This window comes from Nelumbo lutea, chromosome 6 (assembly GCF_056320005.1).
Source record: "Nelumbo lutea isolate HS-2025 chromosome 6, American lotus-T2T, whole genome shotgun sequence".
In the NCBI taxonomy this organism is placed as follows: domain Eukaryota; kingdom Viridiplantae; phylum Streptophyta; class Magnoliopsida; order Proteales; family Nelumbonaceae; genus Nelumbo; species Nelumbo lutea.
In genome coordinates, this window is record NC_142689.1 from 68,895,269 (window position 1) to 68,907,799 (window position 12,531).

General features: G+C 32.1%; 1 long non-coding RNA gene across 1 annotated transcript; it reads left to right on the top strand.

The window, feature by feature from the left end:
- The first annotated feature begins 10,046 nt into the window (after window positions 1–10,046).
- On the top strand, window positions 10,047–12,162 carry LOC148849487 (uncharacterized). The gene is made up of 2 exons (XR_016100426.1): window positions 10,047–10,238; window positions 11,789–12,162. It is a non-coding gene; the product is annotated as an uncharacterized LOC148849487 (long non-coding RNA).
- Window positions 12,163–12,531: the final 369 nt, after the last annotated feature.

Below are 12,531 nucleotides of genomic sequence, written 5' to 3' on the forward strand. Positions count from 1 at the left end.
GACCAACAATTTTGGTTCCCACCCCGACCCCGACCCCGCCCTTTTCCTTTGTCTCGTAGCGCATAACATATTGTCCAAGAGTTTTAGACCGGATGTTACCGCCATGAGGCGCCACCGTGATGAGGTAGACTCGGCCTTGTATCATTTTTAATTCTGCAGCCAGACTCTGTTCATGATAATCTTTTAAACCTTTTTTTAAATAGTTTAAACCATTGGATGATGATTAAATATTAATTAATTTTCAGTTGAAGTGATTAAAGAGTTTTACCTAATACCTTATAAACTAATAAATAGTTAGTTGATGATGTATTGTGTATGTCAATTGGACTCGATTTGGTCCAATTTGATTCTGTCCAATATGAGTTTATTATAAATAGATCAGATCCATTTCAATTCAATGAATATTTTGAGTCATTTTGGATTGTTTAATTTAATGTTCAGATCGTCCAATCTGTTTAAATAGATTTTAATTTTGATTTATTCCGATCCCAATCTATATTTTTTACCTTTTATCAATTAATTAAGTATCGATTTAATCTGATCCAGTCTAAAATAAATTCATTATGAATGGATCAAGTCCAATCCAATCTAAGAAATATTTTTGGACCATTAATTCTAGAACGACCCAATTCAATATTCTTTTCTATAGTATTGATTCATCCAATTCGTCTAAATTAGTTTTGATTTTGATTGGGGTCTAACCTAAAATCCATACACTAACAAGCCTATTTGGAGTATCGGAATGATTTGATAGAGATGGAGATAATCACATATACACGAAACAATTAACATAGACAAAGCCCAGCAAGAATTTGCGATTCCGTTTGTTGAAAAAGGTCATGTATTTTTTGTTAATTAGTTAGATGAGTTGGATTTGGAATTTTGGATGGTGACCATCATCTTGCGTATAGGCGTTTAAGTTAGATACTTTTATAATAAAAATAATAATAATTGCAAGTTGGATGGATGTGGGGCCCGAGATTGATGAAAGTATATCAGAGATTGAGTGGCGGAATATGAATACTCATAATCAAACCTATTAAGGCATGGAGCACATACAATGATACAGAAGAGAAGGCAAAATATTGTAGGCCCAAGTAGGGATTGGGTGGCGGAGTTAGTACCCGAGTACAGTTTGGATGAAACTTCACAATTGGTAAAGGTCGTGTTTGGCGTATCTTTTTTATTCATGTTTCAGTCTGCAAAAAGCGAAAAAAAAAAAAATGGTCTTTCTTATGTTTGGTATCATGTAATCAAAAGACTCAAAGAGGAGTGGATACAAAGATGGAAAAAGCCAAAACTTAGGAAGCTTTAAATGAAGTTTTTGATTTTGTGTGCCTTATTGTCTATTAGGTAGTTAAAAATATCTACCTAGAAAGTCTTGTCAAACAGCACCAAAGTTGGTCTCACAAGGGTTGTGGTTGTTCCTTCAATTAGAAGCACGCACGGAAGGTATTAGGCTAAACCCAATCCTCCCCATCTTGCATATTATTGATAGACATGTGAAATTATGTATTAGGTATTAAATTTAATAATGTTTTAATTATTTGAATTTTATATGAAAGATAATAGATAGTTTATATATTTTTTATATGCTTTAATCAAATAATTGGAGATTTTGATATTTGTTCATGTTTCTTTGCTTTTTTATTGCTTATAGATGATAGGAAATAATAGAAAATTAGGTCATGTTTGTTTGCTGTGTAAATTTGTACTCCGGTTTGGTTTTGCCTGCATTTGGTAAATTGATATAAAACTCTTTTTGATAAAATTTTACATTAATAACCGGTGTAATGTTAATACCGATCGATTTTTTCAATGTAAAACTTTCCTCTCTTATTTGTCTGCTCTTCACCGGAAGTGATACAATGACCACTACGTCTACCTTCTCCATTGTCAGAGTCACCGAAGTGGAAGAGGAAGGAAAGACAAGCATTCATCGTCTTGGCCTTGACTTGCTTTTTTGTGATTTTCTTCTCCACTCTCTCCTCTCCCCTCAACCTAGTTTCTATTTCTCTCGACCATTATGAGGAATTAGAAAGAAAAAGCAAGGAGAGAGAGAGAGAGAAAAGGATGAATTTGTGCAGTTATTTGATATGTGGATGGGACAAAGAAGAAATTCTCATAATAGGAGTAGCAACCGGGTGAATTCGGGGTAGGGATAATATTCCCCACCCCTGACTCTAATTCCTGTCAGGGATAAAAATTGTCCTCCCATCCCTAATGGAGGTAGGTTCCTTGTGGAGACCCGAACCTCTGAATTTTTTTAATTAACAGATTTTTTGAAAAATAAACTCACTTAAAATAAAAGAAAAATTTGGGTGAGTTCAAGGAAGGGATAATATTCCCCGACTCTAATTCTTCCAGGGATAAAAATTGTCCTCTATCCCCAATCCCCAATGGAGGTAGGTTACCCGTGGAGACCTGAATCTCTGAATTTTTTTAATTAACAGATTTTTTTGAAAAATAAACTCACTTAAAATAAAAGAAATTTTTAAGATATAAATAATATTTTAAACATACTTTGATATATAATATAAATAATATATGTATATATATATGGGTCGGGGCAGGGACTTCATTCCAGCCCCATCCCTAACCCCTACCCTGGTCGAGGATTCCTATTAATCCCCAACCCCATCCCCGCCCCACCAAAACAATCCCGAGGTAGGGTACCCTGCAGGGATGGGGAAATTTGGCATTCCTATCTCATAGGACCGTAGCTCTGATCTCTGGGACATGGACGGCAGTAACACTGAAGGCAAAATCAAACTTTGAAGCGATCTTGTCAATGGACAACAACAAACATAGAGATAAACTCGGTTGAGCCGAGCAATCTATGATTTTGGTGACTCCAATTTTGTAGTCGCAGGAGTGTGTTACTCAAACACATGCAAGATTCACAACCTCCATTTATGTTGATGTAATGTAAATAGGCACAACGGATTCTACATTTTACACTCTCACCAGACAATCATCACTCAGCTCTGTGTAAAAGCATATTTTCACAAGAAACAAATGCAACCTTAGATGCAGGTTCTAGACCCAACCTGTCTATCCTACCACAAGTGAAGGGAGCAGGTAGGGTTTTTGCATTCTCATGTAAAGAATGGATTTTGAAAATCCAACTATGGATTTTAGACAAGGTATGGATAGAAAGCCTAAAACTCTAGAGAAGTGGGTAAGATCTAGAATTTACAAAACTCTCACTCAACTTGGCCCATTGCTATCTCTAAGATCTAGAATTTACACCATTAACTCTATCTCTCTCTCTTGCTCTCTTTCTCCTCTTTCCCATCAACTCTTCTAATAATCTCTCCTCATTAATTATGCCATTAACTCTTTCTTCAATAACTCATGCCACTAATTCCCTGTCGTCACCATTATTCCATTAAATTGCATATAAATACATTAACTTTATCTATCTATCTGTCTATCTATCTATCTATCTGTCTGTCTATCTGTCTATCTATCAATTGATTTATCCATCTATCCATCTATCTATATTTGCATTAAATTATAATTATTAGTAAAGATTAATTATATTGAAACTAAGATATTCAATGATATATTATTGTGCTAAATAAGCTACTTCCATTTAAAATTATAATTCATTTACATACCATTTGAAAATAATAAAAATTAATTAACCATAATAAAAATAATTTAGTAAGTTAAATAAAATAAAAACAATTAATAATATTGTTATTGATAAAAATACTTTTATTAACATAATAAAAATAATTTAATTAATAAAAGGAATAAGATAAATTAAAAACTAAAATCAGTTTAATATTAATATAAAATTATTCATAATTATCAAACCATTATTAGTTTTATAATTAAATTTTATTAATTTAAAACCAACTTAAGTTCTATTGAAAAATAAAATGTTATATAGTTAATAATATTTCGCAAGGAATTTAAATTTAATAAAAACTTAATATACTTAAATAAATTCAATTTTTAATAATTTCAAAAAATAATAAAAATATTTATTTTAAATATATTTTAATTATTTTAAAATCAATTTAAATTCCATTTAAAAATAAGGACAATTATAAAAAACTCCTTGGGTTTTCTAACAATCCTATGAAACTTCATAATGTTTTGACCTTAACAAAAACCCTCCCCTATTGTTTTGGAAAAAGGTGCAAATACCTTCCTTCCATCAACATTCCAAATTAAAAATGTTGATGTAATGCATTAATTTTATTTCACTTCGGCCTTTTTACCTTACTTTGTTCAAAAAGAGTAAGGAGAATTATTCTTTGAAAGTTGTTTGTCAAAATAAATTAGTGGAGGGTAAAGTTGAAACATTAAATTATGTATGGTAATGCATTAACAATGATAAGGGTGTTTTGGTAACTTTAATGTCTTTCTTACCAAAAAGCCAGGGAAATGAGGTGTTTGCACTTTTTCTCAAAACTATAGGGGAGGTCTTTGTTAGGGTCAAAATGGAATGGTGGTTTATAGAATTGTTATAAGAGGATTTTTTATAATTTTACCCAAAATAATACAAAAACAATAATAATAAACCAATAAAAATAATAAAAATATATTTTTCAAAAAATAATAAAAATTAGCATTAAAATATAAAAAGTAATACAAATTTATCTAGAGAATAGGAAATTGGCCATTTCCACTAAAGCGCAACTTAAATTGTGGTTGGATAAACTAGACATAACCCCCAAAATAATACTTAATTGAACTTAATTGTGGTAGAGTGTCTTGACTACGGAGGTGAGGGAACAGGGAGGAGTGCCCCATCCTGTGAATCGCACGGGCATTGCCTCGAACCTGCCCCATCACCGAGGACAAGGCGGGGATGTGGTAGAGTGTCTTGACTACGGAGGTGAGGGAAAGGGAGGAGTGCCCCATCCCGTGAATCGCACGGGGCCTCATTAGTTTATCTCTAAAATTGTCTCTAATTAAGTAGAAAGTTTATCTCCTAAATTATCTATAATTTCTATTTAACATCTCCCACTATTGATCGATGTCTATCTAGAGAAAGTTTGAATTGAAAAATTAAGAATTATTTAAATATTATAATGAAATTATTGTATTCATTGTATACTTATTAGTTATTTGTTGTATTTTCATTCTAAACTTATTTTCAATAATTGTGTATTCTCGCTATAAATTCTCAATAATTGTTAGAGATTAAACTATTACTATTTATTAGAGACTAGATTATTAATTTAGCTAAAATTAGGGGTGTTCATGGGTCATTTCGGTTTGGTTGAAGGCTATTTAGCCAACTAAGCCAACTTGGTTGGGTTGGGGAGTTGGTTACTCAAAACTAGATGTTCATGGGCCGGGTACCCCAATGGGTTGGCCTAGCTTGGCCCATTCTAAATCGGGCTTGGACAAAGTTTTAAGCCTATGGGCTTGGGTTCGGGCTTTAAACATCAGGCCAAACTATTTTTTGGCCCGAGCTCAGGCTTCCCCAAATTAAGCCCATCCCAATCTCGACCCGATAACATTATATATAGTAAAAAAATATAATATATATTAATAATACACACAGTATATATCATTAGTAGTGAAAAAGGTATTATATATTATAAAATATATAATATATTATTAATAATGTATAATTAATATAATATAAAATATTTGCCTAGATCGGACTTCAGGCTTGGACTCAAGATCTAGGCCTAATGGTTGGGCTGGGCTTGGGCTTAGGCCTGGTCAATTTTTGTTTATAACGAGGAATAGCCTGACCCGGCCTACCTGTGTACATGTCTACTAGAAACCAACTGAGCATTAGTAAAAATCGGTGAACTCAGGTAGTATCAATTTGGTTAATCAACTCAAAAGATTTAAACTTAAAAATTAATTTTAAATTTAAAAAGTTATAGCAATATTATTAAAAAATAAATAACTAATTTAAATTTATAATATAAAATATTTTATACTGAGAAATATGGGAATTTTCCCACTTCCTATATATATATATATATATATATATAGTCAGGATGATTTTCAAATGGCCAAACCAAAAACTGACCCCATCTAGTTGGGTTAGGAAATTGTTGAATTGAAACTGATTGGAAATTACTAGAAAATCGACCAACTCAAGTCAAGTTAGGTCAAGTTGGTTGATTTCATTAGCTTCATCAATTTGATGAACCATCAAGCTGAAATTAGCTATTAGTATTTTTGTATTATAATAAATTATTAAAAATAATATAAATTATTAATTATTTAAAAAATTAAAATATAAAACAATTATATACTCTTATGTATTTGTATTGTTTAACTTTCTCTTAACAAATCTATGTGATGCACGGTACCCGATAATTACCTAATACGTACATACAAAATTTCTTAGTTACACACACTCATTAAAAAAAGGGAAAATCCCCAATTAGTACCCCACTTTGGGCCTAGTGCCACTTTGGTCCCTGAACTTTTAAAATGTGATAATTCAATGCCCGGACTTTCAAAACATGACAATCTAGTATCTGTTGTTAACTAGTTGTTAATAAACCGTTAAGTGACATTTGAAAAGGACATAAATGCCCTTTGAGTGTCATTTAATTTTCTTTATCAACCATCCAAACATTAACAAAAAATTAATAGTCTTAAATCCTTGCCTCTTCTATTCAAGAAAGTTGGGGTCACTAGAATGTCCACTCAAATGTGACCCCAATTTTCTTGAATGGAAAAGGCAAAGATTTGAGACTGTTAATTTTTGGTAACGCTTAGATGGATGATAAAGAAAATTAAATAACACTTGAAGGCCATTTGTGTCTTTTTCAAATGCCACTTAACGACAGGTACTGGATTATCATGTTTTAAAAGTTTGGGTACTGAATTGTTGCATTTTATAGTTCGGGGACCAAAATGGCACTAAGCCCAAAGTACAAGTCTTAAAAAAATAATAAGGGTCCATTTGGTTCGCAGTCAGAATCAGAATTGGAATGGTCCATTCCCATAGTTTGTTTGGTTCAGACAGGAATGGGAGTGGGAATTAAAATCAACAGGAATGAGATTTCATTCCCAAGGGAGGGGCAGGGAATGGGAATGGGATTTCGATTCTACCCAACCAAACAGTTGGAATCAAAATAGCCCATTTTGATTCCAATTCCAAACCCCTATTCCCGCAAGCCAAACACGGCCTAAGTAACATCGATTGGAGTGGACATGACTCTCATTAATAATTGGCTTCCCCAAAATCAGCATTATTTGACCGACCTGGGTCCTGTAGTCCTTAACTCCTTACAGTAAAATTGCTATTGGCCCAAGTTTTTTGTGAAAAGAATAGATGCAACCGTGATTTTAGAGTGCTTGGATCTCCTTCCCACGTTTATCGCAGCCACCCATGGAGAACATCTCATCCTCTGCATAGTATTATGTAGGGGGAGATGTTCCCAATTCTTGGGGGGTGGTGTATTGTGGGTAGGTGTGGGCAGGGTTCTCGTGGGCAGGGTGGTGTATTGTGAAAGGTGTAAATGCATAATTGAGGGATAATAGCTCCAAAAATAGAGGAGTTTTTATCAATGTGTAGAGGCCAATCAAGTTGTGGACTGGATGGCAAACCAAGCTTTTTCTTTTCCTCTCAACACTCTCTGTTTTTGCTCTCCCTCTATCCCTAGGGATTTAAGTTCTATTTGTTTTTGTGATGCTTGGGGCCGAGCTACCATTCGTCCTGTGTAGCTCCTCCTATTTCTACCAAAAAAAAAAAGAGGTGTAAATTGTGCCCAGTGTCATGCCACGACTCGGCACGATAACATGTAGGCCGTGTCAGGTACATCATGATCATGTGGGATGTACTAGGTTGGGGGTTTTAGGTTTATGGACCGATAGGGCATAGCACGGCCATGTTGCTCGTGCCTTGTATGCCAACCCTGCCCAACATCTCAATTCTCATATAGTTTGTCAGTCTCATACTGTCATACTATCATACATTTAGGTAGTTAGGCACTTAGCAATTTAGCCATTTAGGAGGCTTTGAGAGGTTTCAACCATTGAAATCAAGTTGAGATTCTGAATCGGTAATCCAACCATTTAGGTAAGTGTAGTTAAATTAATTTTTATTTTTTAGAATTAAAAAATGGTTGGCTCCTCCTCCTGAAACCAATTCCCCAACAGTAAGTTCACTAGCCCGATTTGGAAAATATTTAAAATAGAAGAGGTTGAGGGGAAGGGAAAAAGAGTCGTTTGCCAAAAATGTAGGATTGACTTTAGCCTCAGTAGCAAGGGTGGTATTGGCTAGACCTATTCACAAGTTGGGCCAAACTTTGCCTCTACATTAACAAAATATGCTCAAGCCCTAGCTCAAGCCCAGCCCAACCATCGGGCCTATGTCTTGAGCCCAAGCTCAACCCTCATATAAAGCCCGAAGCCCGGTTAGAAATTTGGAAAAAAAATATTTTTTTCCTTTTTAATTCAATTAAAAACTATTTTATTTATATTAAAAAACCTCAAAACCAAAAAAAATAATAATGAAAAATCTCATTATTACTTGAAAAAAGAGAAGAAAAATAAAGAAAAATATATTTTTATTATATAATACATTATCAAGTCGGGTTCGAACTCGAGTTGGGCTTTTTTGAGAAGGTCCGAGCCTGACCCGAAAATGGTCGGGCCCGATGTTTTAAGTCCAAGCCTGATCCGATGGACCTGAAATCCTGTACAAGCCTGACTTAGATAAGGCCGGCTCGTTGGGCTACCCTGCCCACGAATAGGTCTAGTACTGGCCACTTGGCTAGACATTTGTTCTTCCTTGAGAAACAAGAAAAAGATAGCTACTTTAAAGATTTGCTAGATGTTGGGGATAAATTACAAGACAAATAAAAGAATGACACTACTACGCCTAATGAAGCATATGATTAAAGTCAAGGAGATGTAGTATTTTTTTCAATTTTATTTAAATTGTTTGTTATTTTTCAACAATGTAACCTTTTATTTTCAATATGTAATTATTTTTGTATTTTAAATGAAATAAATTTTTTATTTTTTCAATTTGTTCCTAGAGGAAAGTGAGCAAAAAAAAAAACTTTCTGTCCTAGTTTGGCCCAAGCCCGGTACGGCACGAGCTCGTACGGGCTTGGGTCGTGGGCCATACTGGACCGACCTCCAACTTATCCCAAGGGAGAGAAGCACAACTTGCAAGCAGGCCATGTTGTACCGGCCCAACAGGGCTAGATTTACACCTCTATCAATGTTTAACAAGGCAAAAGCCTTCAAAGTTTTGCAAAGATTAATTAATGTTTATAGATAATTAAAAGACATGTAACAAATTAAGATAGAATATGGAACTTACAAGCATTCACAAAATAGAAACATATAACTAACGAATCTTAGACTTTTGGCATTCAATATAGTAACTAACCAACTAACTACCATTAATCATTTATATTTCAAGCTTTCAAACTCAAGTTTCTCAAGTTGTTGAAATACATATCTTTTAAGTTCTTAAAAAATTCTCATCAAAGTTCTAATCACTAATAAGATCTTTTAATGAATCAATTTTTTAACTAAAAAAATAATACTAGATTTCTAGTTACCTGGCTTCCCTAACCGGACGCGATTGGGGAGTGAATTCCCTGCCTTGCTTTAACTTTAATCATATATATATCATATACATATATATATATATATATATATATATATATATTTTTAAATATTTTTTAATTTTTAAAAATTCTATTATCTTAAGTAAGTCTATTTTTTAATAATTTTAATTTAAAAATTTTGGGGATTCGGTTTCTTGATAGTAAACCCGTTTCCATTGGGGATCGGGATTAGAGACAGGGATTTGTTTGAAAATCAGGATCGGAGACAGGGAATATGGTCCTTCCCACAAACCTATCCTATTGCCATTCCTAGAAAAAAAAAAGTAAACAATTTAACCCTTAATTACCAACAACTAAATAATAGCTAGTTTTTGGGTATTTGGGGCAATTGAATTATGTTCAATTCCTATAAATAGCCCTATCGTCCACTATTCTCATACATCAATTCAACAATTCTCTTAATCTCTTCTCTCTCTCTCTCTCTCTCTCTCATACTGATGCATTCTCAATTCTCTATAATCTGAGTAATTCTGATTAGTTGGTTGTTTAATTCAGCATTCTCCATTTCTCAAGTCTCAACTTTATTGAAATTTCAATTTTCAACAAGAATAAGGTTTGCTCAACTAGCTCAAGTATCTCAATTTGGGAGGCTTGGACGTTGAAAGGCTTCAATCATTGAAATCAAGCTGGGATTTTGAACCGACAATTCAGGTAAATCGAATTAAATTAATTTTTATCTTTTTAGAATTAAAAAAATGATCAACTCTTTTGAAAATCGATTCCCCAAGATGTTCACCATGGATGATATTTAATCGCATCATGGTAGCGTTAGCACTGATGCAATTGATGTCGATGGAAGTGGAATTTTCACCCCCGGTACTGATACCAGGGAAAAAAGAGTTTCTAGGAATACTATAAGAACTGATTCTTTAAACCCACAATTAAAAAAGTTTCTAGGAATACTATAAAAACTGATTCTTTAAAAATTGTTTATTCATATAAACAAAATTTAATTTCTTTGTTAGCATATCTTAATTCTAAAGTTGCAATTACTTCGGATGTTTGGACATCCAAATTTAGTATTAGTTATATTTGTGTTACCAGCCATTTCATTGATGAAAATTGGCTTTTAAATAAAAGAATTTTAAGTTTTACTAGGTTTGAATGGCCACATAGTGGCCCAGCTATTACTGCAAGTATTTTAAATACTTTGCATGCATATGGAATTGCTAGCAATAATGATTCTGCAATAAATATTTTAAAATCTCAATTAAAATCATGCTTAAATGGTAAATTATTTCATATTAAATGTACATGTCATATCTTAAATTTATGTATTCAAGATGCCTTGAATATTATTTTTACTCATATTTCAAAAATTAAAAACTGTATTTTATATATATATATACATATATATAAAGTTTAGGGCAAGAAAACAAGAATTTAAAATTTTATGTCAAAATTATGGTTTAAAATAAAAACATTTTATATTAGATGTAAAGCATAGGTGGAATTCTACCTATGTTATGTTAGAAAATTGTATATCTCACAAATTCTTTCTGATTTTTATAATTTAAAAATGCCTAATGATATGATATTTGAGGAAAACTGGGAAATGACAATCTATATAAGAGATTTTTTAAAATATTTTTATGATGCAACTAATGAATTATCTAGAATTTATTATTCAACTAGCTGTAATTTACCTTATCAATTAATGGTAATTAGTGATTGTTTTGCAAAATATAGAAATAATCCACAATTTCAATGTATTGTTGAAATTATGGAAAATAAATTTAAAAAATATTGGGAGAACATTTCTCCCCTTTATTGTTTAGCTACAATATTAGACCATAGGATTAGGAAAGATGGTTTAGATACTTTACTTGAATTATATTGTGAAAATATGAATATTGATATAATAAATAAAAAAGAAGAAATTAATAATTTATTATTTAAAATGTACAATTTGTATGAATATGAAGTTGTAGGAAATAGTTCATCATCTTCTTCTACTTCTGACCTTGAGCCCAGTAGTAGAAGAGAAAAACTTTTTTATTTAATAAGTAAAAGGCAGAAATCTGCTAGTTCTATAACAAGTTCATTTACTGAATTAGATTTTTATTTACAAGCAAATTTTTCTAATTTAGGTGAATGATCAAGTAATTTTGATATTTTAGCCTGATGGATTGAACATTCAAAAAATTATCCGGTTCTCACTGCCGTGGCATGCGATCTACTAACCCCTTCGGTGTCTACAGTTCCATCGGAATCTTGTTTTAGTGCAGGTACCAGGGTACTAGATGACAAAAGAAGCTGTATGAACGATGAGAGCATAGAGATGTGCATCTGCTTCAAGGATTGGCTAGATGCAAAAGATAGATTACAAGACAAGGGAGGGCATGATACTATACCAGATATTTCACCTGAAGCAGATGATGAAAGTCATGAATGACGATTCATGAATTAGAATACTTGTATAGAGTTTTTTATTTTTTCAAATTATTGTAATTTTTTTTAATTTATTTGATATATATTTTTTTAATTTTTTAACAATGTAATTTTGTATTTTCAATTTGTAACCATATTGTCTTTTTTATATTTTATTAATTTATTCCATTTTCATATTTCATTCATGATTCATCCAAATATGCAGTGATCCAATCATTGTATTTGTAATTTATACCATTTAAATTTAAATGAAATAAAATTCCTATTTTTCTTCCAATTTGTTATTCCATCATTTTTATTTCAATTTGGTCAAGTATTTTTTTTTTCATTTATGTCATTATGTGTTAGATAACTTAGATTTCTCATTTCTTAATTTTTTAAATAGTTCCTAATTCCTAAAGTTCAAAGGAAAGTTAAATATTTTAGTTTTACAATTTTACTTAGAAAAGAAATCAAAATTTTCAAAAAAATATAAAAACAGTGCAACCCGGGGGAGATTTGTTCGTGGTTTGAAGCCTATTAGAAGGAGAGAACGTTATTTGTGTGCAAATAA